The sequence below is a fragment of the Canis lupus genome, chromosome 23 (genome assembly GCF_011100685.1).
Source record: "Canis lupus familiaris isolate Mischka breed German Shepherd chromosome 23, alternate assembly UU_Cfam_GSD_1.0, whole genome shotgun sequence".
Taxonomy (NCBI): Eukaryota; Metazoa; Chordata; class Mammalia; order Carnivora; family Canidae; genus Canis; species Canis lupus.
Genome location: NC_049244.1, coordinates 34,309,711 through 34,326,672, shown reverse-complemented (window position 1 = coordinate 34,326,672; position 16,962 = coordinate 34,309,711). Strand labels below are relative to the sequence as shown.

Below are 16,962 nucleotides of genomic sequence, written 5' to 3'. Positions count from 1 at the left end.
TGGTATAGGCAGTTAAGCATCCAACTCTTCATCTCAGCTCAGGTCTTTATCTCAGGATCATGAGTTCAAGCCCCACATTAGGCTCCACACTGAGCATGGAGCCTACTTTAAAAAAAAAAAAAAAGAGTCAATTATGGAAGCAGCCTAAGTGTCCATCCATGGATGAACAGATAAAAAAAGATGTAGTGTGTGTTATTATACAGCCATATAATATTATTATATGGAATATTATATTCCATATAATTCAGCCATAAAAAATAATGAAATCTTGTCATCTGCAACAATGTGGATGGAACTAGAGGGTACACTGCTAAGTGAAATAAGTCAAGTCAGAGAAAGACAAATGCTATATGAGTTCACTCATATGTGGAATTTAAGAACAAAACAAATGAGCAAAGGGGAAAAAAGAGGCAAACCACGTTGATTTTCTTAATCACTGCCTTTTAAATATTGCCTGGAAGGAATTGCATGAACTACAAACACAGCCACTGCTCTTTAATCCACAAATCATTACTTCTTTGAAAATCTGACTGGTCACTGCACTGGTCCCACACAGACAACAAAGCATATAGTTGTATTGCCTCCTCTTGTCACAATGATAAACCTATGACATTTACCAAAAATGGAAAACCCAAGGATTTTTATAATGTATTGTTGGATTCAGTTTGGTAGAATTTTATTGAGAATTTTTGCATTTGTGTTCCTCAGGGATATTAGCCTGTAATTCTCTTTTTTTTAGTGGAATCTTTTTTTTTTTTTCTTTTTTAGTAGAGTTTTTATCTGCTTTTGGTATCAGGGTAATGTTACCTTCATAGGATGAATTTGGAAGTTTTCCTTCCTTTTCTATTTTTTAGAATAGTTTGAGAAGGATAGGTATTAAGTATTTAAATGTTTGGTAGAATTTGCCTGGGAAGCTCTCTAGTTCTGGACTTTTGTTTGTTGGGAGTTTGATTACTGATTCAATTTCTTTGCTGGTTATTGATCTGTTCAAGTTTTTTATTTCTTCTTTTTACAGTTTTGGTAGTTTATATGTTTCTCAGAATTTATCCATTTCTTCTAGGTTGCCTAATTTGTTGGCATATAGTTTTTCATAATATTCTCTTATAATTGTGGTTCTATGGTGTTGGTTGTTATTTCTCTCTCTCATTTGTGATTTATTTGAGTCCTTTCTCTTTTCAATTTTATTAACCTTTTCAAAGAAGCACTTCTTATTTTCATTGATCTGTTCTATATGGCTTATATATCATTTATTTCTACTTTAATCTTTATTATTTCCTTCCTTCTTCTGGATTTAGGCTCTGTTTTTTTGTCTTTTTCTAGCTCCTTTAGGTGTAAGGTTAGGTTGCTTATTTGAAAATTTTCCTGCTTCTTAAGGTAGACCTGTATTGCTATGTATTTCCCTCTTAGGTCAGGTTTTGCTGCATCCCAAAGGTTTTGGACCAATGTGTTTTCATTTTCATTTGTTTCCATGTACTTTATTTCTGCTTTGATTTCCTGGTTGACTCATTCATTGCTTAGTGCATGTTGTTTAATCTCCATGTTTTTGTGGTCTTTCAAAACGTTTTCTTGCGCTTGACTTCTAGTTTCATAGGGTTTGGGTCAGAAAAGGTGCATGTTATGATTTCAATCTTTTCTTTACTTGTTAAGAATTGATTTGTGACCTAATATGTAATCTTTCCTGGAGAATATTACATGTGCACTTGAATGTGTATTCTGCTGTTTTAGGATGGAATGTTCTGAATATATCTGTTAAGCCCATTTGGTCCAATATGTCATTCAAAGCCATTGTTTCCTTGTTTATTTTCTCCTTAGATTATCTGTCCATTGATGTAAGTGCAGCATTAAAGTTCTCAGCTATTATTGTGTTATTATCAATTAGTTCCTTTATGCTTGTTATTTTTTTTATATATTTTGGTGCTACCATGTTAGGTGCATAAATGCTTACAATTGCTATATCTTCTTGTTGGATTTTCCCCTTTATTATGGTTTTTATTTTATATATTTTTTATTTTTTCTATTTCCTTTATTATTATGTCCTTCTTTATCTCTTGTTACACTCTTTGCTTTATAGTCTGCTATGTCTGATAGAAGTGTTACTATCCCAACTTTCTTTTGAGACCACTGGCATGATAAAATGTTTCTCCATCTCCTTCCTTTCCATCTACAAGTGTCCTTAAGTAAAAATAAAGAAAAGGGAAAATAAATAAAAAATAAATTTAAAAAAAGAAAAGAAAAAGGAAGGAAGGGAGGGAGGGAGGGAGGGAGGGAGAGAGCGAAGGAGAGGAAAGGAAAATCCAAAGAGGAACTGACCAATGAAAACAAAAGTGAAACAAAGGAATGAAAAGTGCTAACACTGGAAATGAAACTCAAATCAAATGTAAGCAGTTATAGAATAAATAGCTGACTATGGGAATGTTGACAATGCTGCCTTTCAAGATAGTTTAGATATGCTGCCTAAAGAACTTAATGAAGGCAAATTTATGGGTATAAATGGGTGTTTATGATGAAAAGGATGAAGATGGCCCAGAAAATCACAGCAAAAACTTCATATTAAAGGAACTCTCAGAGATATTTCATGACATCAAAAGTAAAAAGGATAAATGTTGGAAGCTGATTCAACTTAAAAAGGAGTAGGCCATTTTGTCAAGACAGAAAAGATTCTCACTTCATATTGTAAGAAGGCAATCAGTATTCAAACTTCTCTTGACAATTTTTTTAAAGATTTTATTTATTTATTTATTAGAGAGACAGAGAGAGAGAGAGAGAAATATGGCAGAGACACAGGCAGAGGGAGAAGCAGGCTCCATACAGGGAGCCCAATGCGGGACTCGATCCCTAGTCTCCAGGATCACACCCTGGGCTGCAGGCGGCACTAAACAGCTGTGCCACTGGGGCTGCCCCCAACAATGTTTTTTAAAAAGAAATAAAACACTTCTCAATGTTTCAATATTTTAAGTTGTAGTGTCTAAATAAATATTATTTTTTATCATTTTTTATTTCCCAATACATTTATAAACAACATAAGAGTTTTTAAGGTTTTAATAAAAACTTTGAGAGGCCATGGAACAAATGTAATTTTTTCCATTGATAATTAAGTCACTTTGTATGATTTCAGTTTGCACAGTTATTTTTTTCGTCCCAAACTGCCATGTGAAGTGAGAACTATTGGTACTTGTATAACTTTAAAAAGATATACATTAAATTATATTTCTTATTTTCTCCATTTTAGACAGTATCTCTCTCTTTTTTCATTTCCTTTTTTGGGAATGCATTTAATTTCACTGTGTATTACATTTATTTAAATTATAGTTGGCTTTTTTTTTAGTGTTCAATAATTTATCAATTGCATATAACACCCAGTGCTCATCAGATCACGTGCCCTCCTCAATGCTCATCATTCAGTTACCCCATCCTCTCACCCACCTCCCCTCCAGCAACCTTCAGTTTGTTTCCTATACTTAAGAGACTTTCATGGTTTGTCTCCCTCTCTGATAACTTTCCATTTAGTTTTCCCTCCCTTACCCTAGAATCTTTTGTGCTGTTTCTTAAAAACAAGTAAACTATAGCTTTTTTAATTGAATTTTTCACACACAAGGTCACATTAATTTCAAGCGTACAGCGTAGTGATTTAACAACTCTATACCTTATATTATGGTCACCATAAGTATAGCTACCATCTGTCACTTTACAATGCTATTACATCCTGACTGTATTCTCTATGCTCTTTCATCCCTGTGACTTATTTTTTCCACAACTGGAAGCCAGTACCTCCCACTCCCCTTTATCCATTTGGGCCATTTGCCCCTCTACCCTGACAATGATCAGTTTATTCTCTGTATTTATGGGTCTGTTTCTGCTTTTTATTTATTTTGTTTTTTAAATTCCACATATAAGTGAAATCTTATGGTATCTGTCTTTCTCTAATTTATTTCATTTAGCACTAGACTCTGTAAGTCCATCTATGTTGTTGCAAATGGCATGATCTCATTCTTTTTTATGGCTAATATTCCATCATCACACCTCACCTCCTTTGTCCATTCATCATTGATGGACACTTGGATTGCTTCCATATCTTGAGTATTGCAAATAATGCTGCAATAAACATAGGAGTGTGTATATCTTTTCAAATCAGTGTTTTCATGTTCTTTGAGTAAATATCCAGTAGTGGAATTACTGAATCATATAGTATTTCTCTTTTTTATTTTTAGAGTAAACTCCATACTGTTATCCACAGTGGCTATCCCAGTGTACATTCCTACCAATAGTGCATAAGTGTTTCTTTTCTTCCACATCCTCACCAATACTTATTTCCTATCTTTTCTATCTTAGCCATTCTAATAGGTATGAGGTGTTATCTCATTATGGTTTTGATTTACATTTTCCTGATGATGGTGATATTGAGCATCTTTTCATGTGTCTGTTGGCCATCTGTATGTTAGTGAGTATCTCTTAATACCTCTAAGGTTGAGTGATGAAATTAATACTCTGGCCCTATACTCAACCTCTATTCCCCCTTTCTTCCCTAATTTTTTCTATTACTACACAATTGTACAAATAATAAAATAGTAGTCTTAATTTTGTCTTTGATAGATTCTAAAAATTAAAATCCCATAAATAATATTTAAATTGAGTTAATTGAGTTTTTCAACCTTGGCACTACTGACCTATTGAATAAGAAAATTCCTTGTAGGATGCTGTCCCATGCATTTCAGAATGTTTAATAGCATCCTTGGCCTTTACCCAGTAGATGCCAGTAGCATACCCTCATTCGTTACTATCAAGGATGTCTGCAGACATTCCCAAATGCTCCCTAGGGAAAGAAGGAGTAAAATCGTTCAAGTCAAAAACCACTTGGGTTTTAATTATACATTTTAACTGTTGCAGTCTACCTTAACATGATGTGATATCATTTACATTGAGTATAAGAACCTTATGAAAGTATAGTTCCCTTTTTTCCCTCCCAAACTTTGTCCTATTTTTTCATACATTTTACTTTTACAAATGTTATATTTCCCACATTTCATTTTTTGTTGTTTAAATTATCAGTTATTTTTAAAGAGCTTTAAATAATAAGGAAACAATATATTATCCATATAGTTAACCACTTCTTCATTCCTTTGTGTAGATTCACATTTTCATCTGACATCATTTTCTTCTGCCTGAAAGACTTTAACAGTTTTTATAATGCAAGTCTGCTACTAGAAATTTTTTGATCTTGTGTACATCTGAAATAAGTCCTCACAACATCATTTTAGAAACTTTTTGGCTAGGTAAAGAATTCTAGGTGTAGGATAAACAGTAAACAAAACATTGTTCCCCTCCTTATAAAACTTACATTCTAACAGAAAACACAAAAGAAAAAGTATATAAAGATACCAGCTAATGATAAGAAGTATGCAGAAAATTAAAATAGGGGTAGAGTAGCAGAGATAGAGTGGATGCTTTAGGTGGATTGGTCAGAGAAGGTGGCATTGGGGCTGCAATCTGAGAGGAGGGAAGTTTGCTATATGATATATGACCAGAGGAAGCACATTGCAGGCAGAGGGAACCATGAGGATTGCTTGTTTTTCTCTCATAGCTGGTAAGATCTTGATGTAATTAAATGTTAACCCTTTGTCCATGCCATATATTTAAAAAATGGTTTCCTCTGGTATTTAATCTTCTGTATGTTGTATTTTACCTTTCACAATTTTTTACTTATTTGAATAAATATTATTTTCTTTGTGGTGACTCCTACCCTCTCTTTTCCCTCTCCCTAACTCTTCTTTCCACACAGCAGTAGGGTATGTCTATTGATGAACCAGACTAGGAGTAGGTACTGCACATGCTCACTCAGCCCCTTAGTGTTACTTCCTCCTTTGTTGCCCTGACTTGGCCTCAAGACGCATAGGTTCTATGATAGCTCGTGTGCCGCAGCTGCCTGTTCCTGCTTCTTTCTCCAGACTCAATAACCATTCCTGACATCTATAGTGGAAAACCTCCCAGTTGTTTAAAGAACTTCACTCATGGATTTAATTGAGTGACAGATGCTACAACAGACACTCTGGGGAAAAAAAGAGCAGTCATTTATAACTCTGTGATTAAGTATCCTGCTTCTGCTCCTGGCCCCACTATCTCTGATCTGGGACTTTTTCTCAAAATACTATTTTAGAAATCTTTTTCTCTTCCATTCAGTTATAGATTCCTCCACTCTCTTGAGTATTGCCATCAATTTGAATTTTTTTTATGTTTTACAGTAATTTCTTAATTTTCTAATGTGCTTGTGCCATCTTATAAGATTCTTTGTAGGATCTGTATAATTACCTTGTTATTTCAATGAAGCATTGGCAAGAAAGAGAGGTCAATGCCTCTGATTAATTACCTAAACTAGAGTTCTCATGTGAACATTAGAATAGTTTTTTTCTAACTAAAGTTATACCTAAATTAATTTGGGAACAATTGACATTTTTCACAAAGGAGTCCTTGGTACTGTCCAGTCCATATGGTACTATATAACTTATTAAAATTGTACTCTCCCCACTTCTCCCATGCAATTTAACAATAAATTATATCACATTTCCATCAAAATATATCTTGAATACAATTACTTCTCTGCTACTACCCTATCCAACAGTTGTTTTAAATTCTATCTTCAGTTGGTCATTGATGTTTTTGTATGGTATATAAATAAGAGCCGTGCAAATAATTAAAGTACACAAAGCCACTTTTTTGAATGTGCAATGGTTCTAACAGTTTATTTGATTCTTTGGGGTTTTCTAAAGAGACCTTCATCATCTGTGAATAATAAAAATTATACCTCTCCTTTCACACTTATTGATTTATTAAGGTCTTCTACCTCTAATTAGATAAATTGTAATCACTCGATATTGGACCAGAAAAGTATCCAGTTTATTGTTTCAAAAGTATATGTATCTGTTGTTATGTTCCTCACTCATAATGTACATATTTATTTTTTTTCTTTGACATAGGCATATGATTTGTCAGATTGGGGCTTTCCTGGCGTCAGTGCCTTATTTTAAATAACAATCTTTGTCATGTTGAGAAAAATACTTCCTAATTTTTCTTACTTTTAATACAAAATTTATGTCAAGTTTTATTAACTTCCCCTTCAAAACCTTTTAAGGTGACTGTGTAATTTCTTTAAATCCTCAAAAAACCCTTTGAAGAATTTCCTATCTTTACTCCCATTTTAAAAGTCAGGACACTAAGGCCCAGGAGGTTAAATAATTTTCCCAGGGTCACATAACAAGCAAATACCAAAATCATAGTTCCAATTCTGATCTCTCTGAAACTTTGCCCTCTTAACTACAACACTGCATTGTAGTTTTGAATACGTATACACACATACATGTACAAAACTCTCATATACACATAGAGTTTTTTACATTATATCTCTATTCTGATGCAAAAGAGCCTGAAGAGAGGAAGCAGTTCAAGATTCAGAAGGTTGAGAGGACACCATCCATTCAGAGGCTCTTGAGTGGACAAAAAGAAGTAGAACATAGAGTAATTGTAAATCCCTATTTGCCCCGTCTTAAGTCATCTTGTCTGGCATCAAATGCTGAGATTCATTTGACCATCATAGCTTGTCCTAATGGTGTGTCCTTGCTACTCAACCTTGTCTGTTGCTCATGGCTTCCTCCACCAGGGGGCACGGAGTATCACTGGTGTTACTCCCTTGTCCATAGAATTCAGATTCTTCTAAAATGTCTCAATAGCAGTGTACTGGATTAAGTAAAGTCCCCACCCCCAAATTAATGTCCTCTCAGAACCTCTGAATGTGCCAGTATTTGGAAATAGGGTATTTGCAGATTTAATCAAGTTAAGATGAAATCATACTGGATTTGGCGGGCCCCAATCAAATGACTGGAAAGAAAGTGGATAGAAGGACTTGTCCCTAGAGCATTTGGAAAGAACACAGCCCTGCTGGCACCTTGATTTCAGATTATCTGGTCTCAAAAAATGTGAGGGAATACATTTTTTGTTTGTTTGTTTGTTTGTTTGTTTAAGCCACCTATTCTGATTTGTTAGGAAACTAATATAAGCAGGAAGTCTCCCAGAGCCACCTCTCCAACACCTCCTCCCACTCCTGCACATCTAGCAGTCACGCAAACCACTTTTCTTTCTAAATGTGGGCAAAACTCCATTTTCATTTGGGGCTTACATATGAAGTACTATTCTTCAATCTCTAAAAGGGACATGAAATGAGTAAGTGGGGAGATGACTGTAGTTCAATAATTCTACATTTTGCTCTATACAGTTTTTTCAAACCTGATGCCAGCACGTGCATGAGCACACACAAACACACATGCCATTTCAAAGTCCTTTTCTTCTTCAGAATCTGAGGGTAATAAAGTCAGGCTTATTCCAACACTCTCAGAATAAACATACAAGTTGTCTTGTCATTTCTTTTATTTTCTTTCTTGATAACTTGTCTTTCAAAAAAAAAGAGGAATCTTTCTTTGAGGACTATTCTTAAATGAAACTCTCTGGACATCTGTGATTTGCAGGATGACATTTCTTTCATGTAACGAATTTGTTGTTTCAGGATTGGTCTTTCCCATTTTCTCTAGTGCCCCTTTTATTTATGAATTTCCTCTATTTACATGGTTTTCCACCTTTTTTCTGGGGGATATTTAGATATCCTTGAGTTTCTGGGCTTCTGTACTTGATTTTGCTCTTAGCCTCCTGTGACTTGTTTTTGCTCTTTACCGTATTTCCACATTATGTACAGTTCTTTGGTTGTGTAACTTGTTTCATTTTTGGCAATCATTATTTTTTTTAAACTTTTCCAACTCAGTCAAACCTCCTCCAGGAGTTGGTCTTTCCTCTCTAGTAGCTTCTTCAGGTGGTGTTGCAGAACTGCTTAATTGAATCAGAGCCACTGCATTTACTTAGGTTTGTTCATTATTTCCTAAGCCTACACTGAGAGGGTATCGATTTTCTTTTATCAGACAATGCTACTGTTTTTCTGTTACATAGCTAAGAGGAAGGACCTGGGGCCTCTTTTTAATCCACTAGCTTCTGAGAAGTCCCATCTAATCTTTAGGCCTTTTGTGCCAGTCAAAATTCTTGTTCTTGATACTTCATTAAGTTCCTTTTCGCATGCCAACTGCCTCGCTTGCAAGTTGAGCTTTGCATAAACTTTGCTATCAATTCTTTGTTCTAAATAAATCATCCAGTGTTATGCCAATACAAATAACATATTTACTTCTCGCAATAGCTAGATCACAATCACAAGATTGACTCATCTACCTTTATCTCATGATTTAAAACTTTCCTTGTTCAAGTAGGATCTCTATTAAAGAAAATTTAGAAAACGATCTTGTTTAAACTTTTCTATTAACATTATTATAAACGTTTTCACATGTTATTACAGAGATGTGCATTAACACACTTTTTTGGGCTGAATAATATTCCATTAAGAGGCAGCACCACAGTTAGACACTTCATTTGTAGAGGAGGTATGTATGTCTGCTAAGCATCCTTTCCCTTTTCTTCAGGTAGCTACACTCTTACTTCACCTTCCCTTTGGAGAACTGTCCTTCCCTTCCTTTCCTCAGATACGGTTCTGATGATATTTATCTCAGTACTTTGCCTCTAACATCCCTCTGCCCCCTGTCCCAGTGACAGAGGGGCATATGTCTCAGGCCTGGTTAATCCTAATTCCTGCCGTACTTTGGACCTAGTGCCAAGAGCATTCTTGTGACTCTAGTCTTTTCCCGGTTATATCATTTCAGACCCATTTGCTGCTAGAAACAGAAGACCTAACTAATAATAGCTTAAACCTTAGGGACATCTGTCATTTTACTTAAAAAGTCTAGAGATAGTGATTGTTACTGGTTGATTAGCATCCGCTCAAAAAGCTATGTTCAAGTCCTAACATCCAGCACCTGTGAATGTGGCCTTTGGAAATAGGGTCTTGGCAGATATAATCAAGTTAAGATGAGGTCATTACGGTGGGCTTTAATCTCTTATAAGAAGAGGACACCAGCATATGAAGACAAAAAGGAAGGCCATGTGACAATAGAGGCAGAGACTGGAGAGATTCAACTGCTAGCCAAACACAGCTAAGGATCAACAACCATCACCAGAAACTAGGAAGAGGCAAGGAATGATCACACACACACACACACACACACACACACACACACACACACAAACGTTTCAGAGGGAACATGGCCCTGATTTTGTATTTTTAGTCTCCAAAACTATGAGAGAATAAATTTCTGTGGTTCTAAGCCACCCAGTTTATGATACTTTGTTATGATAGTCCTAGGAAATTAATACAGTGGTGCATTAAGATTCCAGAAACAAAAAACAGAAAACCTGCCATTATATGTATAGAGAAAAACTGGCCAATGAAGGTGGAGGACATGTAAACTAGTATTCGTTCATTCCAAAAAATATTTACTAAATGTTTACTATGTGTCAAGAGATGCAAAGTGGCAAAAGGCAGCATGACTCAAATAATAGGATGCACAAACTTTATCACCGCTATTTTTATTGTGGCTTTTAATAAATGTAGAGAGAAATTTATTACATGCCCAGCCCTCTGTATGGTGCTTTCAAGACATTATCTCACTCAGTCATCTCAATTGCCCTGTGAAAGAGTAGTTATCCTGAAATTTCCCACTTTAAACGAAGAGAAAACTAAAACTTTTGACCAACAATGTATTTGATGGACTGGTGAGTTAGAGGTCCACATGCAAGAGAACCTAGTAAAAGCCATCTGCATCTCACTCTTTGGAAAAAGACCAAATAAATAGTTCTCCCAGTTGCAAATGTATCAAAGACTCACATCAAACTTACCTGGATACTGTGGCCCCAGGCCTTTGGCTTCTGCATGATTCCACACCGTGGCATCAGTCATTCTGACAATAGATCCACAACAGGTTCCCTTTGGAGGTCAGCATGAGGACCCAGCCTCAACCACTTGCCAGTCAGTTAGTATTGATGAGAGGCCCACAGTTTATATTGGCATTTGTAAGCTAGTCTAAAGTTTTCTAGTCCTGAGAGACCGAATAACCCAATGTAGGTTGTGGTGAACAGTGTTTTATATATGAAAGGAACAACTAGGAATGTGATTTGAGGTGGAAAAGGAGCCAAGGGATGTTTATGCTTAAGAGTTGAATAATGTTTACCAAACTAAGAACAGGCACAGTATTATAAGAGATGTCCATTGGAGCCTGCCCAAAATGGGTTCTCTATTTTAACAAATGAAAATGGGAAATAATGCATAATGGAGGCCCTATAAAGTACTGGTTTTGTTTTGTTTTGTTTTGTTTTGTTTTGTTTTCTTTTTTTTTAATTTATTTTTTATTGGTGTTCAATTTACTAACATACAGAATAACACCCAGTGCCTGTCACCCATTCACTCCCACCCCCCGCCCTCCTCCCCTTCTACCACCCCTAGTTCGTTTCCCAGAGTTAGCAGTCTTTACGTTCTGTCTCCCTTTCTGATATTTCCCACACATTTCTTCTCCCTTCCCTTATATTCCCTTTCACTATTATTTATATTCCCCAAATGAATGAGAACATATAATGTTTGTCCTTCTCCGACTGACTTACTTCACTCAGCATAATACCCTCCAGTTCCATCCACGTTGAAGCAAATGGTGGGTATTTGTCATTTCTAATAGCTGAGTAATATTCCATTGTATACATAAACCACATCTTCTTTATCCATTCATCTTTCGTTGGACACCGAGGCTCCTTCCACAGTTTGGCTATCGTGGCCATTGCTGCTATAAACATCGGGGTGCAGGTGTCCCGGCGTTTCATTGCATTTGTATCTTTGGGGTAAATCCCCAACAGTGCAATTGCTGGGTCGTAGGGCAGGTATATTTTTAACTATTTTTAAGAAACCAATTTAAACAGCATTTTCATGCTTGTTGACCTTGGATGCATTCCTTCCTCCCCATACCCCCCCCCACCTCCCTTTCTTCCTCCCTCTTCCCCTCTTTCTCTCCTATTAATGTCCTGTAGAACAGTGTATGTGGGATATCAGTTATGAAATCCTGAGCTAAAGAACATTGTAATAGTGCCCCAGAGATGTTCACATGAAAATGAAGAACAGCAGGATAATGGCATAGAGCATTTTAGGAATGTTTCTAACTACACATTGCAAAGTCTGGGTAAGACTCCTTGGCAGGAGGTAGGGTCCTTAATGATGCCAAACAGGTGTGAGCACACTCTTTTTGTTATAGAATTATAAACAAAAGTCATCTTGCATTGTGATATTTTTTGTAACTTTTCAACTGAAATTTTAACAAATTTTGCAAAATATCTAAAACTTTTTGATAAAAAATACCATTTGTGTCTCAGAACAGGAAATCTTAAAGTTGGCATACCACTTCTATCTGGTGCAGGTGTCACACAGCCATGAGTGTCAAGTGATGAGGTATAAACCAGAGGCTGAAGATAGACACAAGTACTTTTTCCCCTTTAAAAGTGAAGATATGTTTTAATTAAAATAGTTTAAGAAAAACCACTTACTTAATTAGGCACTTTGTTAAGCATAATATTAGCACCAGCAATAGAAGCAAAAACATAGTCTCTGCCCATGAGAGGCTCACAGTCTACTGGGAAAGATAAGGGCATGGCCAGTAGATTGACTGGGATAGTAAAGGGATACTTAAAAGGGAGTAAACCCCACATGGAGGTTTCAGGGCATTCACTGAGCAGGTTTAAATGGAGTAGAGCCTTGAAGAATGAGTGATATTTGCCCCATAGGAGATGGGGAAAGAACAGATTCAAAGGTACAGAAGCCTGAAAGGTAATGTAAGCTCAGAGACCAATCAGTTCTGTGTAGAGAGGTACAGGGTGGGAAATATACGGGGGGGGTGCAGAGAATGAGGATGAAGATGAAGGGGTAGGTTGAGGCAGGCTTACAAAGCCTAGTGTGGGATCCAGATCCACCAGTGCATTGGCTGTGTGACCCTTGTTAATATGTCATCTCCCCTTTTCATCCCTTCATATATTTCACTGAAAGCAGTTTCTGGAGGCAGATTCTCAGGCTCGAATACTGACTTGTCTTTGCTTCAAGCTTCTTCAACTATAAAACAGTACCGACTTAGAAATAAATAAAATAGTACCATCTTTAAAGGGTTAATGAAAGGATTAAATGCAGCGATATGTGCGCTTGACACAAATGAACATTTATCGGTGTTTGGGATTATTGTCACTGTCATTGATGACATCATTCTCTTCATTGTCTGGAAGGATATGCTAAAATAACATATGTGAAAGTGCTTGGAAAACTGAAAACCAGAATTGTTAGCATTACCATGCCAATAATGCGCTCACTACCCATGTGCCAGCATCTCTTCAGCAGGGCTGCCTGCTGGCCTACCACAAATGTCTCCACAAATGGTATGGTGCACAGCGATGGGGCACCATCCATTTAGATTAGGGTTGATAGAGGTGTCCTAGGTGTTGACTGGAGTGCTGGTCATAATACATATGTCAAAGCCAATAAAAGGTTTACTTAAGACCAGTGCATTTAAAAATATTTTTGAAAATCACAGCTTAGAGTCAATGGCACTTCTGGCAGTTTGGGCTTGTTTCAGATCAAAGCAGCCGACGCCTTGAGACCACTCATGCTTCTGCTTCAGTCCTGGCACAGAGTCATTGCAGAATGCATTGCAGAATGCAAAGACCTTAAGTGACCTTTCTCTCTCCATTTCTACCAGTTCTCTGTCTCTTTGGGTAAAGAAATGAGGCAGGAAAATCTACTCTTTGCCCCCAGGTATGGACACATTTGGCTCAATCCATTCCTCTCAGAATCTCCCCCTCTCTCACAGCTGGCTGGTTGACTTGCCTCAGGACAAATTTTAAGTTCCCAAACTTTCAGAATGCTTTTTTGAAAAGCAAGTTTCTCTTATACAAAACAACACCTTAGAAAATCCAAGCGATTTATTTTTAACAGATTCTTAAAGTGCCCTAAATCACCAAAACTTGCCAGCAGGGCACGATGTAAGACTCGGCCATCATTATCAATCAAGGTACTGGGTCTGCAGTGAGCGGGGCACTGAACAAAGCTAGAGGCACAAATTAAGGATGTTTTCTGAGCTAAGCCCCTGGTGGGCAGGGGGCCTGTCTGGCTAAATTGCTTTGTGCCACACAGAAGAGAAGAAACGAGCAGTTTTTTATATTAGTGATGGTTATGTGCTTGCTGTGAGCCTTCAGAAGTAAGCAAAGGCCAGAGCTGTCTGGGGTGTTTGACAGAAGATTTTCTTGGGGGGAACACAAGACTTAAATCCTCAAGCAGGTTGAAGTCTCCTGGCAAAGGAATCATGGAAAAAAGGCTAGAATTGCCTCTGAGCTCCAAATGCCTAACAGAACTCACATTGATTTGTTTATAGTTCTTGAAAGACATGCCATCAACTACTAATGGTTCCAGAAAAACTGAGGAACAAGTGTCTGTTTCAGAGGAGTGTGCATCAGCAGCTTCCCACACCCAAAGCCCCCAGGAGCCCCGCAGTCCCGCTGCTCACCTTCCCAAGCCCCTTTCATCCAGCCTGCATTTTCCTGACTGCGCTCAAGTGTGTCTGAAGAGAGATCACCAAGCAAAACAGCTATGTAGGTCTTCCTTTCTCCTTCTTTTCCTCTCTCTCTTCCCTTCTCCCTCCCTCTATTCCTCTCTCCCTCTCCTCTTCTCTCTCTCTAAACCTTTTACACTGCAGTTGAACAAGCCCCTGGATAAAGACTTTATCCAAAAACCCCCTCTTTAAAGTTATTTCAAATTTCTCTGCAAGGCTTTCAGAAATCTGTTTGTTTGAGGGCAGAATTAGATGTGACCGGCGTTTTATTGTGACATAAAACCATATTTCTTCCCTGGAAGATTAAAAAATAAAATCGGTTAATAAGAAAAGCTGTCAGCAACAGAAAATGGCTGACATAATCCGTTTATCCTCCGAGCAATAAAGATATTGGTCCTTGGGAGTCTATCCTCTCTCTCATGTTATTTCGCCCAAAACATTATCTTCCCAGCATTCTGATGGATTAAGAAGTCATATGGGAGATAGCAGGGAAATGACAGATACAAAAAAATATATAATATCCTTTCATTTCCCCTCCTCCCTCCACACTCACTCATATTCCCCCTCTCTCTTCCTCCCTCCCCTTACCAAAAACACACACACACTTTATTTTCTCTCTTTTCCCTCTCCCTGACACCCTCCCATTTTTCTCACCCTTTGGAAAAGAAATAGATCTTCTTTTACCCACAATTCCAATACTCTGATAATCCTAATAGGGGTGATGATGCAAAGTGGCACTGAAGTCGGTGCCTGCTGTGTGTGTGTGTGACTTGCACACATCTACATAGACACAGATCACCAAATAAAGAGATGGACCCTTGATAAGGCTGTTGAACACCTAGAGAGAAAGAGAGTTAAGTGTATCTAGCCATACTCGTAGATTTTTAATCTAGGATGTCTGACAATAGCATAAATTTCAGGAACAAGGCTGAAGCACAAGCTAAAGGAAACAATAAATGGAGCTTGGAAAGGCTACAATTAAAATACTGTTTGGATTTTAGAGGATTAAGAAAAAAAATTACAAATAAAAATAAAGCACAGTGTGGCCAAACTTGTTTTCCTCTTTTCTCAATTAATAGTACCAATCACTACCTTTTCTCATATGCATGGAGATTATTCTGAGGAAGAGATTCTTGAGATCATCCATCAGAACCCTCAGGATACTTTTAAACTGCTTTATAAATAATCCCTAGAACCCCTTCTTGGTATTTTAAGGAGGGATAAGGGGAATGCAAATAGAAACTAAGCAACATCTCTAAAATGTATTCTTTGGTTTGGAATGTTACTCTCTTTTCCATCTAGATCTCACCACTCTCTTTTTAACGTGCTGCTTCTCTCAAGTGATACACCAGCCTTTCGGTCAGTCCTAGGAATTTTGTTCAAACAGCTAAATATTAAGTCTTACTGACCAAGCTGTGTGTTTCATATGAATTGAAAGAAGAATATTGTTTTCCTGGGAATCTGACCATGTGAGTTTACTGCCAACATGTATGCTCTCTTAGGTAAGATCACAGGTAGCTGAGAAGGAATCATAAATACCAGGAGGAGGTGGTGAGCCCCCAAAATTGTGGTAGAATGGAGAATTTCCGGAAATGATTTTCAGTGTCCATGAAAGTGGACAATTATGTATGTATATATTTATCTACATGCATATATTCAACATCTAAAAATCATCTAAAATATACCACTCACAATTATTTTTTAAGTTCACCAGTCTATCCTCACCTAAGTTACCAGAAATGGAAAATAATACAATTTCCCACTTTTCTAATAGCTAATCTTCAGGTATGTCTGTGACTATAGTATCCTCACATGGTATAAGGATAAGAATGGACCAAGTTAAGGGTAAGAGAGAAGGTGAGATGAGGAAGATGAAGGATGTGGTTTGGGGATCCCAATTCATAAATTACCTTTCTTTTTAACTTGACAGTTTGCAAATGATATAATAGAAATACCATCAGGGTTCCAAGGAGAAAATAATTTTGATTTCTTTCAATTCATATACTTCTATGTACTCACATCTTTCTGCAGCAAATCTTTCTGGGATTACAACTTTCTATACATTTTGAAAACCAGTTGCTATAGAAGGCTTAAATTTAAGCCTTGCATTGTATAAAATACACTCCCATAAAAAATGATGTTACCCACTCAAATATACACATTTTATTATGGCAAAACCTCTTTATTTAAATGGCTATAAAACCGGATGTTGAGCAAATGTCTACAGCAATTAAAAACATTGTGTCTTAAATTCATAAACCACAATTACTAAAGCTAAATGTTTCACTGAAAAAGAGGCTGTTTCTCAATTAAAAGCCTTTAGTAAATAAAAGCTGCCTGAATTTTAAGTGTTTGGATTCTGTAGCACAAAGCTGAGCACCTCAAATATTTCCATGTGATGGTATTAATGATTAAAATA

General features: G+C 36.8%; 1 long non-coding RNA gene across 1 annotated transcript in view; it reads left to right on the top strand.

The window, feature by feature from the left end:
- Positions 1 to 16,962, top strand: part of LOC119877424 — a 112,898-nt gene that overhangs the window by 34,405 nt on the left and 61,531 nt on the right. The gene's annotated exons all lie outside the window — the stretch shown is intronic.